Source organism: Numida meleagris, chromosome 2 (genome assembly GCF_002078875.1).
Source record: "Numida meleagris isolate 19003 breed g44 Domestic line chromosome 2, NumMel1.0, whole genome shotgun sequence".
Lineage (NCBI taxonomy): Eukaryota > Metazoa > Chordata > Aves > Galliformes > Numididae > Numida > Numida meleagris.
The window spans coordinates 140,994,913-141,015,206 of record NC_034410.1 but is presented as its reverse complement, the minus strand read 5'-3'; the positions used below and the strand labels follow the sequence as shown (position 1 = coordinate 141,015,206).

Here is a 20,294-nt window from a genome sequence, read left to right as displayed (position 1 = left end):
AAGCAAGCAGCAGGCAGAAGGATGGCTCCTCACCCAGTGCATTTTTTCAAACTGGCAAAGACCTATTGATAACAGCTCTGGTCATCAACAGTATGAACAGTACTAGTATGAAGCATAGCAGGGTGTCCCATTAGTTCTGCACCTACAGAAGATAATTTTATCCAGACTGTGTCTTATTTACAAAATAGTGTCATGGGTGTTAGTGTCGAAAGTTGTGATAAGTTAACTGTATCAAATCCAGAAATTCTTTGTTGTCATGTGAACTTGTATCTAGTAAAAGGAAATAAGTTAGGTGCAGTCTTGATTAGATTTTTGGCACACTGGTATGCTATTTGTTATTCAGCTTCATGTTATCTTCCAGATTCTTACACGTCTGGTCTGATGATTTTATCCAGAACTTCACTGTAGATATAAGCCAAGCTGAAAGGTCTGCTTTTCCCTTCTGCTTTTGACCTTTTCAGTCTGCTGACAGTCAGTCTATCCTTTACAAATTCTCCCAGCTCACTACCAACAGATCTCAGTTTCTTCAGATAGTTTTTTAGAGATCCTAAGGTTAACCTTATATGGCCAATCTTTGAGAGTATCAAAGGCTTTAATGAGTATTTTTAACATAGAATACTGTTTGGGATGCCTGACCATGGGGTGTACTGCATCTTTCTGCACCCGCAACTGGAAGTGAGATGGGCCTCTAAAATGGCACCAGCACCCATGGCCAATCAGTGACGTCAGAGGGCAGATGTCCCTGGAGGTGTTCAAGACCAGGTTGGATGGGGCCCTGGGCATCCTGGTCTAGTGCCAGATCTGGAGTTTGGTGGCCCTGAGTGTGGCAGGGGGGTTGGAACTTTGATGATCCTTGGGGTCCCTTCCAGCCCAAGCCATTCTATGATTCTGTGATTCTGGTTCATGTACCTGCCTCCTTCTCTTTCTCATTGGGATTAAATGTTCACTACATTTGGGAGGAGAAGAAACTCCATCTTTTGACTTTCTTACCATTGCTCATCAGCAGTTTTCCCTCTCCACTGAGAAGTTGACCAACAATTTATTTGGTCTTCCTTTTACTGCTAATGTAGACCATTATTCCTGTTCTTCTGTAGAGAGATCACTTTCTATATTCCTTTTCCATAGGGATTATTCATGCTTTTGCTGTGAGTATATCTTCTCTGAGCAACACCTAATCATCGTTAGCTCTTCTCTCCTTTAGATTTACCCCCTACAAAATGTTACTGGCTGTGTCCCTGAGATTGTTCAAGACTGAAAGCCAAAGGTGTCTATGGAGGGAATGAGATTTCTGGATCTGAGAATCATAGAATCATAGAATGGCCTGGGTTGAAAAGGACCTCAAAGATCATCGAGTCTCAACCCCCCTGCCAAGTGCAGGGTCGCAAACCACTAGACCAGGCTGCCCAGAACCACGTCCAGCCTGGCCTTGAACGCCTCCAGGGACGGGGCGTCCACAACCTCCCTGGGCAACCTGTTCCAGTGTGTCACCACCCTCTGTGTGAAAAACTTCCTTCTAATATCTAACCTAAATCTCCCCTGCCTTAGTTTAAAACCATTCCCCCTTGTCCTATCGCTATCTACCCTCATGAACAATCGACCCCCCTCCTGTTTATACGCTCCCTTCAAGTATTGGAAGGCCACAGTGAGGTCTCCCCGAAGCCTTCTCTTCTCCAAACTAAACAAGCCCAGTTCTCTCAACGTTTCCTCATAGGAGAGGTGCTCCAGCCCTCTGATCATCTTGGTCGCCCTCCTCTGAACTCTTTCCAAGAGCTCCATGTCTTTCTTGTGCTGGGGGCCCCAGGCCTGGACACAGTACTCCAGATGGGGCCTCACAAGAGTCGAGTAGAGGGGGACCACCACCTCCCTCTCCCTGCTGGCCACTTCTCTTTCAATGCAGCCCAGAACATAGTTGGCCTTCCGGGCTGCCAGTGCACACTGCTGGCTCATGTCCAGCTTCTCATCCACCAGGACCTCCAAGTCCCTCTCCGCAGGGCTGCTTTCAAGTACTTCTTCCCCCAGGTTGTATAAATACCTGGGATTGCCCTGGCCCAAGTGCAGCACCCTGCACTTGGCCTTGTTGAACCTCATTAGGTTCTCGTGGGCCCACTTGTCCAGCCTGTCCAGGTCCCTCTGGATGGCTTTCCTTCCTTCCAGTGTATCAACTGCATATGTGTATATACATGCCTTGTATATACATGTATATACTTGTGTATATACATGCCTTCATTTCCTTAATCAAAATATGAACTTTCTGGCAATTCCTTCTGTCTCTGTGTAATCTCTTCTAGGGCTTTTCTGCTGAAAAATGGCAGCATTAGAAGAGTGTATGTTTCCAGTCCTGTGCACCCAATAGACAGCACGATGCTGTGGGGCAGTTATAAATCAAAAATTTCAAGTAAATCATGGAAATGAAGCGTTGAACATTACTGGCATGTAGGCTGGCTAGAATTGACTTAAATGAGTTCGTTATAAAAGAATATCTAAATAGTTGCAATAATTCAACCAAACCAAGTTCTCTGCTCCAACCTGTTAAGTAATACCATATGCAAACTGGTTTTCATTATATCTCCAAAATCGAAAGCACATTCTTCCGTGAAAAATTCACTGCTTTAACCTGGCTTTGCACTTAATCAGAAGAAATAACTGTGTTGATAGGAGGCCGGCGGCCAGAAAAACAGCATGGCATTGAAAATCTTTACTTCTTTCAAGATCCTCCTTTGATCATCAGTGCACTGCCTCCATTAATAACTTGTTAGGTTACTGGAATCTGTGCTTAGAGAATGGAAAGAATGACCTTCCCAGTTAATTGCATCCAAACTTTTCTCTTTTTTCATTAGTTACTGTTTTGCTAAACTGTTTTTGGTAATAGGCACTGATGATTCAAGTTCCCCCAAAATCCGTGTTGAGTATATATTAAAACCTGGTCCTAAGGTGCTGGTCAAAGCCTCCTTCCTCCATGTTAATCAAAGCCTCCTTCCTCCATGTTAATAAGGGACTGTTTTCAAAAAGTAGAGCATCATGGAAATGGCACACACTTCAAAGCAGGAGATAAAACAAAATCAATGCAATGTACAGCCAGAATAAATACAGCACATAATATAGTGCACTCACTTTTAAATTTTACATTTTACGGTTTCTCTGTTAGTTAATAGAAACCACCGCCAACTTTCTGTTATGAACAATAAAAATGGTACTGCAGCATTTATGTTATTTTTCTCATCTTAAATTCACTTTATCTTATGCTGTATTTTCAGTTTGCTTTATGATGATTTTTTTCTGCTAACAGCAGAGTGTTGTATCATCAAAAGTAGTTCCTGTAAATTAACTACATTAGCGTGCAGTGCTTCCTAAAATTCTAATGGAGTCCAGTAGTTAAACAGGTGCTTAATTCCTGTATATTTTTCAGATCACTCAAAAATAAGCACGAAGTCATGAGCCATGCTTTGCTTTTCTTCAGTACCATGGAATATGCAGCTGAGCTGTTTTACTTCACCTGGAATGCTGCACGAGAATGATCATCAGACTCCGCCTCCTGGTGTTACAGGTACCCACATTTTCTTATCCCTGTGAGAAACTGATTGAAATCTGCCCCAAAACTACATTGCTTTTCTTGTTTGCTGAGGGCTCCAGGGTTTCAGTGCTCATAAAATTTTCTGTTTAGATGTATTCATGTCCAGGTTATTTATCCTTTATTAATCTAGTCTCCATTAAAGAAATGGAGAGAAGGAAGTAACTTTTAATAAAACGCCATCACATCTATCTCCTTTGATGTTATGACAGCTTGAGCAAGTCCTTTGCATCCAGCTTCCTCTTATGCAGCTGCCCACAAGCATTGTTGGCCATTTTTGTTCCATGCTCAACATCACTGGCTTAGAGTACCGAAGATGAAGCCTGTAGGAATAAGGACCAATGTGACATTTCTATTTCACTGTATGCATTGGAAAAATCTCTTCTCATGCATCTTAGGAACACACCTTTGCCTTTCACACAGCTGCAGCAGTGGAGACTCTCAATTACTTACAATAGACAAGTGCAAACCAGCCTTCCTCCTCAGCTGTTCCAATTATTACCACCCTATACAAATAAATATATGATACTACTTGATCTGACAAGTAAACATCACTGATCACTTTCCTCTCTTACTAACATTATTTTAGCACATTCTTTTATTGTTTATTGCCGAATCTGTCCTCTACATTGTATACTACAAATTCCTTCAACTCTTTGTCACACCTTGAAATTCTTCTGTGGGACCTGTGGCCTTCATCTGGCATTATTTCTCTTTATCTCAGACTTTGGGGTGCCAATGTTAGTCCTGTTTCTGCATGTCAAAATGCTTGCAGGAGTTGACAGGGCATGTGCCATTGTGTAGAATCCTGCTCTCTAGGCAGAGCATCCAATAGGCAAAAGAAACGGGAGGCTTAATATCAGAAAACATAAGAGTTGCTTCATGTTGTATGAACTCCCTGAGACAGCCTGTGGATGCAAGAAAATTTAATAGAAGTTTGAAAAAACACTGTGTCATTTAGGTAAACTGCTTCCTGCTCAGTGCTCCAAGCTAATTTCTTATTTTTCTGAGGCCCAACATTTTTATGTCTAAATATACACAGAAGGGAAATGTACACATAAAATAAAAATAAGCAAATGGTAAAACAGCCACTATTAAATGTTAGGTTTGTAAAGACTGTAAGAAAATATTGTAGAGGTAAAATAAGTGCTGTATTCACTCATGTCTCTGTGAAAAATTGTACTCGTTCAAATCAATTATCTTTTTACAGTTGTGATTTCATAAAGGGATAATTATTTCATGTCTAGAATTGCATCAGCAAAACCAATCTATTTTAATTGTTTCTGTATCAGTGAATTGTAGCACAACTTCTTTTTCTAGCCACAAAACAAATTTAATCAACTCTGCCAAATAAGAAGTCATTTGTCACTTGAAAGATGAAGTTGTTTATTGTCACTGTCAGACAAAAAAATACTTGCCATATAGATAGATATCTGCATGCATACGATTTTTGCATCCATAAATGCACCAATGTTGGCTTTTTGTAAAAATCCATCCTCACTGGAGAGTGATTCTCCTCTTCTCTCATTACCTTCAAAAGAAGTTGCTCTTTGGTATAGCACTTACACTAGGAATGTAGTAGTGCTAGCTCCTATTCAAAGACTTTTTAACCTGGTGGAATAAAAAATCTCTGCCTGCAAGATCACTTTTGTAAGTCACATACGACACGTGAATAATGAAATACCGCCTCCTGTTTTTTCTAATATGAAGATCATAGAAACATAGAATGGCTTGGGTTGAAAGGGACACCAAGGGTCATCAAGTTCCAGCCCCTCTGCCACAGGCAGGGCCACTAGCCTCCAGATCTGGTACTAGACCAGGTAGATGAGGTAGCTTAGTGGATAAAATATCACGTTTTGAGTGAAATTCAGTCAAAACCTGGTAGATATTTCTTTATATATATGAATTTGAGAGAGGTACCTCAAAGACTGCTACAGCTCAGCACAGTGGATGAATGTGGATTTGTAGACCTGTAGAAGATATACTTTGCAAACCTCATGCTCCAAGGGCAGTGAGTTTTCCCCATCCTTTGCAGTCAGCAGTTGCCAGCCTCACACCCAGCACTGGGAGCTATGGGGCTGCCCCATCCAGCCTGTGTCGACCTTGAGGAGGGAGCAAAGCACATCAGCAGTCCATGCTTTCTGGTCTTCTCTGTACTGTGACTCTTCCATTATATATAGTGGACTAGGTATTCCCTGGTATTCCCTACTTGTGTGAGTAGAATAGCCAGCCCTATTAGTGACTCTCTGAACCATACCATGTGGGTTGGATCCTAAATAGCCCTACCAAAGACTTTACTGTCTCCACTCTTGCCCTACCAGTTCCAGTTCTCCATCAACCTGCACACCAGGGCCGCATCTCTCCCAGTAATTTCCATCATACACTTGGGCACAGGGATGTAGTTCCATGTGCTGACAAATCACTGCACTGTTTCCCTTTAAGACTTTGTCTTGTTCCAACTTGTGCACTCCCCAGAAGTCATTTCATTCAATCCGACAACTGGTCCAGGGATCATTCCCCAAGGTGGCTTGTGTGCAGCTACCTTGTTTTGGGTACTGCCATGACTAACTAGCATGGATGTGGGCTGACATGTGGACCTCAAGGTCCAGGAACATTTATTTGCCATTGAAAGCAGCCAGCATGCCTCACCATGTCCTTTTCTCTGCTCCTGTCAGCTACTCTATGGCACCTGCCATTTCGCATCTCAGCTGCTACAGTCTTTATCAACTCTCAGTCCAAACCATTTTCATGCCTCCTGCATATCAAGGTCACCTCTGTGCTTATCTGTGAGCTAATCCCATCACTCAGCAGCAGACATAAGTCTCCCAACTCATACCAAGGCTTGCTCCATGAGGTGCAGTCCAACTGTAGGGCTCTACATCTCTCAGCCTGTGTTTGATGTAACTGCCAATAGAAACATTGACTGCAACAATAAATAGATTTTTCCCTTGAAGATGAACACTGAGGATCTATTTCCCAACGTAATATTTTTTTCACAGGCCTTGGATTACAATATTCTGATAAAATTCTTATTAATAATATATTATCACTGTTTGAAGAGATGATTGGAATAGCTGAAAACTACCCAAACTAACTAGAATCTTTTCTTTCCTGATAAGATTTACACTTCTGAAGTGGACAGAAGAGGTTTGCAGCATGACTCTCATGGCTCTTTGTGAACTGATAGCTGGATTATTGAGAAATGAAGTGAAATTCAGACTGTTTCACATTGGATTTACCTGCAGCAGCTGAAGAGGTTACCAGCCCAGAAGATAAACTCTTCATCTGTTGGAGCTAAATCAGAGATGATAGCGAATCTGAATCGTCAGCCTGCACAGCTTATAGCTGGATGTTTTAATGTAAAATGAGATTGATAGTGGTTTACACTTACTGGCAATAGCAAAATCACCAAATCAGTAATCTGGCAGGGACATTTGGGAATGGCAAGCTTTTAAATCACCCCAATCTGAACTGGCAAATCTTGTGAAAGAGGTGCTTTTAAGGACAGGCCCGTGATATCTGAATTCACAAACCCGTTTATCAGCCCATTGGATTTCAATGGAGTAGAGAAAAATGACCTGAGGTACTGTGATAAGTGTTTTTCCGTCACGCGGTTTCTCTGTATATCTCTTGATCTTATTGTCAAATAAGACAATTGGACATTCATTTAAGTGGGTAAGGAAAAAAAAAAAGAAATTGACCATCAATTCTGTGATTCTGTCAAAACCCATTTAGGTTGGTGCTAGTTATATCTAAGTCTTAAAAAAAAATTTTAGGAAGTCACAGATGTACAGTAAAATAAATTAATGTGCTACAAGACTTTGTCCAAGACCAGTGTTCCCAGATAATCTGAATTCTTCTTTCGTAAGACTTGAGATACTCTGAGTAAATCAGTTGTTTTTCTTTTCTTGACATGTTGCCTTGACAACATGATACAAAATTATTATTTAAGATGAATAACCTGAATATCATCAGTAAAGTGATTAGGAATGAAATTAAATCATAATAGCAACAGTAGATCATGAGGATTTAAGTGGAAAAAGGTCTCTAGTTTGGAAACTAATATTTAGAAGTAGACGTTAACAACCTCTATGGAAAAAGCAGGGATATGCTGAAAAAAACAGTTTCTGAGGAAAAAAGTCAAGTACCATTTTCATCTCAGAATAGTCTAAGAGCATCACTCAGGAGGCCATAGGAACGGAAATGGCCTGAAATGTACCGGAATGAAATGCAAGTCATGCAGGCCTTGATAACAGGAATGTTGGCGGTACAGTGGAAACTTACCTGCTAATGTAAAGGGAACATACATGGCTATCTATTCAAATGTAATTCCAAGAATAGGACTGCAAGGCAAGGTGCTTTCAACAGATAAGAAAATAGAAGACTGTTGTGGGATTTATCTGGAATAACAGAGGAATTCTAGTTTCCCATGCCCAAGAAAAAGAATTTTGAACTGAAGAAGGTAGAGAGAAAGATAACCTGGCAGTTTATTTTATTGGAAGAAATCCAAAGGGCTTGGTTTATTTCACACAACAAAATGATGGTGGTGATGCACCTGTTATATGCGTGTTCATCTATACAAGGAACATGGTTCCTGGTCAAGAAGTCTGGCAGGTCATCTTTAGGTCTGCATACCTGGGAGGGAAACACAGTTTGATGCCAAAATGGTTCAACAGAAAGCCATTCCTACAATCTATTTCAGTTGTGTATAGATCAAAATGTTTTATTTTGCCTTGAAAGTTCCTGGGCAAGCATGTGATAAAAGAAGATTATTAAATTGGAGGAGGTGTGGGAGGTCAAATGGAGAAGTGGGAACTTGGCTCTTTGGTCTCTCACTGCGTGAGGGTGCAAGGGGAGTTGAGCACCTCAACTTATATCACCTGAAGGCTGTGTTGTACACTTTATGGCCTGAGTCACCATATGCAGATTATCCCTGGCACGGTTAAGAGCCAGCAGGAGCCAGGAAACCTTTCCAGTAGCATTTTGCTGACACCTTCATAACAGCATGGGCAGTTAAGGAGAAGACCATGCTTGGGCATGCCCTAGCTTGTGTAGTATCTGCACTCTGCTGCAACTGGTAAACTAAAACTGAGGGTAGTGAAAGTCGTGGACTATGAAGTCCACGTAAAAGCTTGGTAGAGTAGAATGAAATCTTCTATAAGAGTTTGACATGAAAGAGGAGATTTAATAAAAATATCAATGCTAGTATGTCATTCAAACCCTATGAGGGGCTCCAAGGCTTGTTTATCTGTTGGCTAAATAGATGTAACGGACCTTACCTGCTTCAAAGAGGATTCATAAGAGACAGCAATCGATATATACTCGTGAAGATCTCTGATGCCTGAAAATGGAAAATGCTGTTTTCACTAGTCTCATACAAGAATCCAATTACTGCTTTGGAGGATCAGAGGTAGAAGAGCAAACATACTTGATCATGTCTGAGCTTCCTTGCTATGATTACACCAACACTTAAAGTTAAAAAAAATTAATAACAATAGGCTAAGAAAGAATGGATTCAAATAATTATCTTTCAAACTTAAAATAAGATCTAGAAATGTTAGAAAAAATATTGAAGAAGATAGACAAGGGCCCTTCTGTCAGATCAACTGTTTCTGTGTCAGCACTACTGGGTGCAGTGGTTCGGGTTAGGAAGGCACAGTCACAAAACTAATGAAAATACAGGGGAATGACAAATGTGTTTTGATATCATCCTAAGACCTAGGTGTCCCTTAAGATCTTGTTGCAGAACTAAGTGTGGGACACGATTGAGATCCATGCAATTGCAGTGAAGGGGAGATTGAAGTCGTGTACATTAACACTGAATTTTGACTGATGATCTTCAGAATTTAGGTACCATCAGCTCAGACCAGTGTTTCAAAACAGCAGTTCTGTTAATGTCCTCTCTATAGTCAATTGTCTACAAGAAATTTTGGTCAGTTCCAAAATTCCCTGTGTATATAAATACAAACACTGCAGAACTCTGCTGTCATCCATTCAGATCAGGTTGATGTGCACGTCCCTTTTGAGATCCCCTTGCTTTTCAGATTCGGGCACCAATGCCTAATTCCAAGAGCCAGGCTAACTCCTGTCTGATTGTGCTGAACTTGTAGGGGCCCTCCATCATGCTTGTATCCATGGGCTGAAAGACCACAGATGTACAAACTCATAGTGGTGAACAAGGCAGTAAGCAACAAGCAGGAGTTTCATTCCCCTTGTTGTGAGATGTTTTGAGTCTGTGTCTATCATATCACAGCCATTGTGCTTCAAGGACATACTGTACAATCTTATGGGGTACACAACTAAGAGCTCAAGATATACCATCCCAGAAGAAGAGCAGAGAAACCATAACTTGCCTGTACTATGAGGAAGGCAAGCTGAGTTTCTGTTTGGGCTTGTAAACTTTGTTGAAGGAGGGAGTAAAATTAGGCAATACTGTAAGTAATAGTGTAGCATCTGGAAGATTCTGCAGTGCACACCCATGTGTGAAAAGGACCTGCCAAATGGTATTTCTTATCACTAAAGTTTGCTTCCATTGTGCAGACCTGTTTAAATACATTTGTTATGTGCTTTTCCATCTATCTCCTTGCAAAAGAAAAAATGTCATTTGAATATAATGGAAAACCTACTCCCATGATTAAATGCAATGAGGAAGCCACTGAATACAATGATTTTCTAGCAGGAGACTCATACATCTTTAAATCAATAGAGTTGCATTTGCTGGCTGTGATGAGCCATCAGCCCACCTATGGCTAGCAAAGGGTGCATCAGCTGGTTAGCAGCAGGCCTCCAGCATTATGTATTATAAAATCATCAAAAAGAGCAGCCAACAGCAAATCTGTCCTGGCTGCTGCTATGAGAATAAATCCTGTGCTGGGCAGTTCACAAATATTATACTGTAATCAACCTCCTGCCAACATCTTGGCCTGTCTTTTGTATCTTTTCTGTGAGTGTGCAGTCTCAGCATGGCCCCAAATCTGAGCCCTGTTTCTGCCATCTTGCCCTTCCCTTGGCTTCATCATCAGGGAGACATCACTAATTTGCCACTTTATCATGACTAGGGCATCTTCCCTTTCCCCTCTTCTCTCAAAATACTGCTGCTCATAATATCAGTTATCTCTTCCCTCTACTTATACTGTTTACTACAGCATATCCAGCAAAAACTAGCTTGTTTCACTTGAGAACAGTCCACAGCCTACCTTTTTTGTCCTCTTCTTCCTCACACCCTGCATCTCCTAGTTCTTAGTTGGGTGTCATATTGGCTGCTGCTTGCTTTCTGCTTTCATGCAAGCTCATCCTTGCTTTCTTTGAACTTGCCCCTTGTGCTAGGCAGGAAAACCCCACAGACAGCTCTGAAGCTATTCTATTATGAAGCTCCTCTGAAATATCTCTCTGAAATCCTTCCCTGAAATTCCTGTCAGCTGTGTGAGCAGGGCTTTTCTCTCCTGAAACCAGTGGCCTTATCACCTTGACAAATGCTGTGTGTTCCTTGTATTTTCCTGGTCCTCTTGCCTCTCCTCTTATATTTATCCTCTGAGCTCAGCAACAAATGGAGCTGACTCTCCCAACAGTTTAGGAAGAAGACTGGGACAGAGGTACTCTCAGAGTAAATTAATATTCTACAGTCATTTTCTCTTTCTGTTAAGGCAAAATCCATTTTCTTCCATTGCCTCTCCAGGTTATTTGTCATGCTTATTACTAACGTGGAATCATAGAATCACCAAGGTTGGAAAAAACCTCCAAGATCATCCAGTTCAACTGTCCACTTACCACCAATATTTCCCTACTAAACCATGGACCTCAGTACAACATCTAAACATTTCTTGAACACCTCCAGGAACAGTGACTCCACCACCTCCCTGGGCAGCCCGTTCCAGTGCCTGACCACTCTTTCAGAGAGAGAATAAATTTTTCCTAATATCCAATCTGAACTTCCCCTGAAACAGCTTGAAGCCATTCCCTCTAGTCCTATCACTAGTTACGTGAGAGAAGACACCAACCTCCACTTCTCCCCAGTCTCCTTTCAGGGAGTTATAGAGAGTGTTAAGATTTCCCCTGCACTATTTCTGATACAAGCCAGGATGACCTTGGCCTTCTTGGCCATCTGGGCACACTGCTGGCTCATGTTCAGCTGAGAACCAACCAACACCCCCAGGTCTGTTTTTTTCACACAGCCTTCCAGCCACTCTGCCCCAAGCCTGTAGCATTGCTTGGGGTTGTTGTGACCAAAGTGGATGACTTGACATTTGGTCTTATTGAAATTCGTCCCATTGGCCTCATTCCAGTGATGCAGCCCAGTCAGATCAATCTGTAGGACCTTCCTACATCCAGGCAGATCAACACTTCCTGCTAACTTGGTGTCACCTGCAAACTTACTGAGTGTGCTCTCAATGCCCTCATCCAGGTCATCAATAAAGATATTGAAGAGGACAGGCCCCAGCACCGACCCCTGGGGAACACCATTCATGACTGGTCGCCAGCTGGATTTAACTCCATTCACCACCACTCTCTGGGCCTGGCCCTCCAGTCAGCTCCTTACTCAGCAAAGAGTGTACCTGTCCAAGCCACAGGCTGCCAGCTTCTCCAGGAGAATACTGTGGAAGACAGTGTTGAAAGCTTTGCTGAAGTCTAGGTAGACCACATCAACAGCCTTTCCCTCATCCACCAGGTGGGTCATTCGATCATAGAAGGAATGAGGTTGGTCGGGCAGGATCTACCTTTTGCAAACCCATGCTGGCTGGGCCTGATCCCCGGGTTGTCCTACACATACCATGTGATCTCACACAACATACTCACCTTTTTGCTATATGGCATGTACTTTACCTTAACCTAGCACTTAAAAGAGGCCTACAGTTTTGCAACAGCTGTGTCATATTCTCAGCTCTACAGGGATTGATTTGTGTATTTTATTTTTAGGCCCCCAGAGGGTCCCTGTAATGAATTAGACTGACCTTTTCTATGATGCACACCAACATGGCAATATTCCACCTAGCTATGTTGACTGTCACCATGGGGCTTTGGGAAACAACTCTGTTTGGTCTAAGGCACCCAGAAAGAGTGTTCTCTATTTCACTTGGCTCCAGTGGGAATTTTCTGCAGCTGTTGTTTAAAAGAAAAAACATTCCAGACTGGATTTTTAAGTTTCTGCTTTCAGCCCTCTGATACCAATTATATCTTCACCAGGCACATGAAAGAACTCCTTAAAATGCAGTATATTCTACAACTGCAGTCTGGTCACTTTTCAGCTGTATCTTTTACCTTCAAGAGTATAATAAATAACATAATGAAGATAATAACTAATAATGATGATAGACTCCATTATTCACAGAAGAGACAAAACATGCCAAGTGCAAAATACATAGAATCAAAAGCGAAGGCTTGAGCATAGCCTAAGACATTTCATAAGCTGGGACATAATTGCTCTTGATTTCTCTGTATTGGCTTTTTATCTCAAAGAAGCCAGATGATGAATTACCATGCGATTTATCATAAGCTTTAGTATGTGATTTCTCTCCCTTCTTCCTCCTCATCATGCACTCCTCTTTTGCCTTTGGATTCTTTCATTTTGATATTTGTAAATGTACACAATTTGGAAAGACAAAACAATGCAGAGCACAAGTCTTTTACATTCTGCAGCCAGCTGGCCTCTTTCCTGCCACTTATGCACTGAAGTTGCACTTGGGGAACTAGGTCATGCTGGGTGTTAGACAAACCAATTTAAGAAGGTGCTCCTGCCCTGAAAGATTTGCACTGAACAGATAAAGCATCCAAGAGAAAGAGGATAAAGTACAGTGACGCATGCAAAGTCACAGGGCAGGCAAAGGGCAGGCCTGGGAATTAATTATATCTCAGTGGTGTCTTAGTCCCTGCTTTTCCCATCAGCTAGTGTCTTATTTTTAGGACAAAGAGATTGAGAAATTGTGCATTTCTCTAACCTGTTAGTGGCCAGCAAGTGATGCAGGAGATCAGCGTACCCTTTGAGGTTTATAAAGGACGACTGCAGTGGTTCAGTGCAGTTTAATCATCTTGGGATATGCCTATATCCCTGGAAAGCACAACTGCACTTTTAATCTGATGGGCATATCTGTGTTTCCTGGGAAAGAGCGAGGGAGAGATTTCAGTGCCCCTTTTTCTCCTTGGCCAGTACCCCCCCATTTCTGTTCGTCCCTCACAACACACGAAACTTGTGCACTCTGGATGTGGGGCCCAGGCCCTCCCTTCCTTTTCCTTTTAATTGCTGTTTGTGGGCAGCAGGAGACAGCTTGCAGTGCAGGCAGTATCGGGGTATTTTTCATCTTCCCCGTGATAGGAATGGAGGTGAGGAGTTCAGCACTCTCCCTTACGTCCACTGACATCAATGCTGTGTCAGCCCTGATGGTATTAACACAATCTTTTAAAAGCAGTTCATCTTATTACCATGGTGTGTGCTCTCTGAAGGCCGTGGACAAATGCTAAAGTCTGGAAGTGTGTATGATGCCACAGAAGAAATATGAAACAACAGCTGAACTGCTAGCCGCTACAAGGGCAAATTTTGGTTAATGTTTCCTATTAACTCCCAGCTCCTTCTGTCATCCTGCTATTGCAGTAGAGAGAAGCTTAAGGAAATAGCTTTCTCATCTTCTGCTCGAAATTGTCATTTGCCAAGGATTTGCTAGAGGTCTAATTAAAGCAGAATAAATGTATTTTGCATTTCTCACCCAAGAGGGTAGTTTAGATCATAATCTGTTGAATGAATACAGCATGTTTCTGACTGAATTTCCAGTGCTAGTGAAAAGGGATACTCTGAATGATGAAGACAAATGTACTTCAAAGTAAAGAATTAATACAGCTCATAACAGCACAAATATGAAAATCCGTATTCTGAGAACAAAAGCTTTGGCACTGTTAGGCACTTATGTGTCTGAATCTTGCTCAGACTCTACAGCTGGAAGAGACAAATATCTATGCTGATATTTAGTACTTAGTACTAATGTGGATGTAGTATGTATCCCTCCTCAACTGCGTCAGAATGCCACTTTGAGTATTTTGTGCTGTGGCATTTCCACGTTCAATATTAATGTCCCTGAAGCATCTCTTTAAGGGGAAACCCATTCTTCCATCCAAAGAACAACTGTTGTCAGATCTCTTTGGTGCTCTCTGAAATACAAGTAATTACACTAATAAGGCCCAGAACGTCTAGATTGAACAATATAAAACTAGTTTGTGAAAAATGATTTTTGCACACAGGACCTTATGTTCTTAAACAAGATGCCTCAGGCGATTTTTGCAAATGAAAGCTAACAAATACACGCGGTTATGAGGACTATTTGTAAATCTTAGTTGTGAGAATGTCTTGTTTTTACAGACAGAAGCAAAAAGTATTTATGAGCAAGTCTTATTAAATCTTGTTTGCTCCTATTCCAGAATCACTAAGAACGACATGTCCTGTTCATGCTCTTTGGATTGGGCTAGACCCCAAAACAGATGCAGGCTTACATGTCAAAGATGAATAAAATGTTTAAGTAGTTTGTTCTCTCCCATACTCTTTCTTGGAGCTCCCACAGCCTCTGATTGATTGTACACTTGGAAGCACATTCTTGACATCCCCAACTCAGTTTCTCTGCCTTTAGCAGACTCAGTGGGCAAGCAAAGCACATGCCTGTGGTAACATGAAGCATCATGTCTCATCCTTTCCTAGGGGAAGCCTAAGCCTGGCCACATATAGCTTTCCCAAAAGACTGAACTGAATGCAATTTCAAAACTTAATATATATATTCAAGAAGGTTTTGTTGGAAGAGTGGTGGAGACTGTTACAGACAGCAGCTGAAGCGTGATATCAGAAATAGGTCATAAAATTTAGGATACATTTTCTTACTGAGTATTTATTTTGCATGGTGACCTACTGTCACTGTTTTGCAGTGTGAGTTCAGTCAGGGTGGATTTTCAATTGGTCGGTGTGTAACTTGAAAGACTTCCTCAGTTCAAATCTCATTTTATTGATATAACTGACTTGAAAAGAACATAGAGATACAGAGTCACAGAATGGCTTGGGTTGGAAAAACCTTAAATACCATCGACCTCCAACCCCCATCCAACCTGACCTTGAACACCTCCAGGGATGGGGCATCCACAGCTTCTCTGGGCAGCCTGTGCCGGGGCCTCACCTCCCTCTTCGGTTTAAAACCATTCCCCCTTGTCCTATCATTATCTGGTTATGTAAACCATTGGTCTCCCTTCTGTTTATATGCTCCCTTTAATTACTGGAAAGAATTTAAAGGAAATACAGAAGTCTTTAAGTAAACTTTTGGTTCAATTTAATGATAATTCACCGTGATTAACTCTATTCCATGATTTTTAGGAAAAAAAAATACCAATCTCCTTGTATTATGTCACCTCATGGAACACATTTTAAAACATTCTCATTAATATTTTAAATATATTCTTCAAAGTGTTGCTCCATCCTTGCCTTACAGACTGTAGCTGTCTGCCTGACTAACTCTATTTGCTCCCATCTAATACAGTATTATAATAGTTTCTACTAGTGCATGTTTTTACGGGCTGTCAATGAAGCATTGCTGTTTAGTCAAGGAGAAAAGTAATCAGTAGTATCTTGGTTCCTTGTGACAATGGAGGTACTAGTTTACACAGGGAGTAGCTGTTCTCTTGGCACTGAGTTTATGTTAACTTTTATAGTGTCAATTAAACAACATTTGAAGATCAAATATGTAACAATAACTGGAGGGGCTGAAGTAATTGTTAAGGTCGGGTCACGGTGATCAAGTTCCCAAATGCATTTTACAGGATATGATGTTAAAAGTCTGCAAGATTTTTCTTCTTCCTTCAGATGCTGGAGTTCATTTGGGCTTTAGACACTGCCATAAAAGGCAATCAGATCTTCCTTTCCAATATCCCCAAAAATTTTAATACAAGTAAAATCCACAGAGTCACATCATTTAAAGCCTTCTCCTAGCACTGTACAGCTGCTCAGGCAGTTAATTACAATATGTTCTTAGAATGAGAAGTTAAGTAGGCAGTCACATTTCTGTGCTTCATTAAAATGAGTTTAGCGAAATTAGGCTGATAGGATAATGGGGATACCTTGTGCAATTTCCACTATTCCCAGCACAAGGATTGCACCAGATGTTGCCCTTTTTATGTGTAAATCATATACCTTGTATTTGTTGACTAAGAATAAGTAATATGCATACGCTTTCATCTTACATCCAATCGGTAAACAGAAATCCTTTAACGTCTCATAAATGAATGCCGCATCTACTTGTGCAAAAAAAGCCCCACACTATAAGTACTATCAAGGTTACTCTTTTGTGCTGAGAAGAGATGGGAACTAGAAATATTTTTGTTGGGAAGTACAGGAAATGAGCCACTCTGCAAGAACAGGTGACTTAACATGAAATATATCATTTTTGCACCATCATAATTTCAAGTAAAAATGTCCTTTCTAAGCTTATGAAGTTCTTCTCTCTCAAGTTCAATATTTTTTAAGATTGGAAATTCAAATGATTTTAATGGCATTGATCTGCCCAATGCTGACTCATTTGCAGTGGGTCAGGTACCAGAGGAGACATTCATTTCATCTGTCTCTTAAAAACTGACATCCAGTTAGCTATGTTCAGTGTAAAACGATTAGGGGAACAAACTGCCATTCAGGGAAACCTGATCTAGGAGTGTAGGTGGTATGAGTCAATTACATTTAAATGGCCATTGAGGGGGAAAATAAGTGTCTCTTTCTTCCCTATATTAGCAAGAGGTGTTTTCTAAAGATAAGTGAGTAAAGTTGTTGAGAAAAGTAGGACATTACTCTGGACACTGTCCATCACAGATGTACCTATTTATGTTATATGGGTAAAACGAAAGGGATTTCCCATTTTCAAGAAAAAAAAATATATTGTGTACCTTTATGAGTAGAAAACCTGCAATTCCAGCGTATGCAGTTGTATTGCATTCGGCATTACTGAAAATAATTAGCCACAATGCCAGTTTCCCTTCTGGATCTAAGAATCAGGTTGATAGCAGTGGTGTTATTAAAAATACTACCAGAGCAGTAAAAACAGGTTTCTAATCATATGTAATAGCAGGCTAGACATCTACATTTGACTGAAATGTAGAAATATATCACTGCACATTCAATTTCAGTGAAAATATATGTCCATCCATCCTACAAGCAGCAAATGTGATATATAGAAAACATTTTTCAAAACACATAATTCCGTCAGCGATCAGCTCCTAACCTTTACTTTTGCTCCCAAAGTATTAAAAAGTAAACACTACGTCATATATTGCAGCTGTTCCATTATGCATCTTCATCTACTAAAAGGCTAGAATATTTTTTATATATATTTATACATTAGAATAGCATGCTGTATCAAAGTCTACGTGAAAGCAGTGAGACTCTCACTGATGGGTCAGTTGTTCAAATCATTGATAAGGTGCTGGAGGTCTTGCTGACGTGCACTACTTGGCCACATCGAAGAGACAAGTCAGCTCTTGTGGAGCTGCGTTAGCAGCTGACTAGTGCTCTCAGCCGTGAAGCATGCAATTTCCATGCCCCTTGACAGCAAAGCAGATGGTCTGATAAGCACAAACGAGGGTCAATATTTAACACTCTCTGCTCTTGAAGTATTTAGTATTTACCTAATGCCCTTCTCACTGAAAACCTTATGAGATGCGTGGCCAACGCTTCCCATACAGAATAAACGCAGCAATACTCTGCTTGGCATGGACTAGTTACAATTTGTATTTTTATTTTGCTACGTTTGTAGCATTTAATGACTGTAATCATAGAATCACTGAATCATTAAGGTTGGAAAGAACAGTAAGGTCATGGAGTCCAACCATCAGCCCATGCCTGTGACTTCTCTAGACCATGTCACTCCCTCGGTGCCACAACTACCCTTTTCTTGAACACCTCCAGCGATGGTGCCTCCACCAGCTCCCTGGGCAGCCTGTTCCAATGCCTCACCGCTCTTTCTGAGAAGAAATTTTTCCTAATATCCAACCTGAAAATGGTGCTATACTTAGAGATGACGATAATATTATAGGGAGGTGGCTAAGTTCAAACACGTCTCAAAGTTCGCAAATTTAGTTATCTTTGGGGTACACCAGAGATACAGACCAGCTGTCACTGTAAGCTCAGCTCTGTTTGTTCAGTACTATGTGCTGGTCCACGTCTCAAGGCAGGCACAGCAAACTGAACCTCTTAGGAGGAGAACGGGGTATCCTCACCATGCAAACCATAGCTGTGCCGCAAGCACTTATACTCACCTATTACCTTTGCTAAAGTATTTTAATAAATTCATACTTTTTAAAGGAAGATTAGACTATCAGATTTAATAATTTGACTCCTGCTAAAAGGTGAACACCGATGTTAGATGAGACTTCCTAGGACTTCACTTTGAGGTGAGATCACCTCTACATCTGTAGGTTGGTTTTGACTCAGCACTGAGCCAGGCTTCATGGTGAGTTACCCTTTCCAAATCCATTCACTTTACCAGGGTGTGTAATGATAAGAGAAGGAGTAACAGATTTAAACTACATAAGAAGGTAAATTTAGATTAGATGTAAAAAAGAGATTATTTACTGTGAGGATGGTGAGGCACCGGAACAGGCTGCCCAGAGAAGCTGTGGATGCCCAATCTATGGAATGTTCAAGGCCAGGTTGAATGGGGCTTCAAGCAATATGGTCTAGTGGAAGGTGTCCCTGCTCATGGCAGCAGGAGTAGAACTAGATGACCTGTAAGGTCCTTCGGTGAATTGTATCAGAAAGACACTAGGTGGCTGATGAAGGTGTCTTCTGGTGATCAAAGCTGCTCATTATTAAAGTTTTAAACTACGTTTTTACTTCTACTTACTTACTTTTCTAATAATCATAGGATGGTAAGTTGTACCTAGGAAGAACTTCACCATGCAGAGAAAGACTTGGGACAATGAACAGCTTAGGCTTACTGCAATAGTAGACTTTACCCTTCTAGATGACATTTAACACTCTCTCCTGTTAAAAATAGATCAGGGTGTTAGCTTATATCTCCGCGACTTTTCTGAGCTTAGAAGTTTTGGTTATTGCTTTCCATCTGACAAGAAGGGCAGATAAAACAACATCTTTATTCAGAAAATCAGCAATAGGCACAGCTTTTCAGTGGGGCTTTATTTTCTTCTCTTTAACACTTCGAAAGTTGTATCACCAGACATGAAAAACAGTAAATGTGATACGAGAAGACATTTAGCACAGAGAACACTAGCAGCCTTGCTACTCCTGGTTTAAAACAAAGGAAAACAAAAGCTCTCTAATGATTACAGCTGGTTTTTTTAAGGTAATTAAATCAACTGGCTTATTAATATTAACCATGCTACACATTCTAATGACTTAATTTATTTTAAACTACAGGTCCAAGCAGACCTGAGATAGATAAGGGCACAGTATACAGATTTTAAAATAACCCCAATCTAGTACAGCCTCCTAGGCATTTGCAGCCACATCAGATCACATACTGTTACAAATGGATTTACTCAGCAGACCAAACCGGACCAGTTCAGCTGAAGGAATTAGGGAGAAAACTTGCAAGCTTTTAACTCAGTTGGTTCTTTATGGGCATTTGCTGGCTTCATTTTAATTTAAATGTATCTAAGCATTGAAAAGCAAAACTATTTTGGAAAATGAACTCTTTCCTGCGTGTTGCAGATTTGCCTCTCTCCTAAGGACAGCATCTGGCAGACTGTGTGATACGTCACACTG

General features: G+C 40.9%; 1 long non-coding RNA gene across 2 annotated transcripts in view; it reads left to right on the top strand.

The window, feature by feature from the left end:
• The window catches only part of LOC110394788, a 49,571-nt gene that overhangs the window by 23,917 nt on the left and 5,360 nt on the right, over positions 1 to 20,294 (top strand). The window contains exons 1-2 of one of the 2 annotated variants that reach the window (XR_002435892.1): positions 3,104 to 3,190; positions 3,407 to 3,544. This is a non-coding gene — a long non-coding RNA (uncharacterized LOC110394788). Of the gene's footprint in view, positions 1 to 3,103; positions 3,191 to 3,406; positions 3,545 to 20,294 lie in introns of those variants that run through there. The other variant, XR_002435893.1, reaches the window with a different exon arrangement.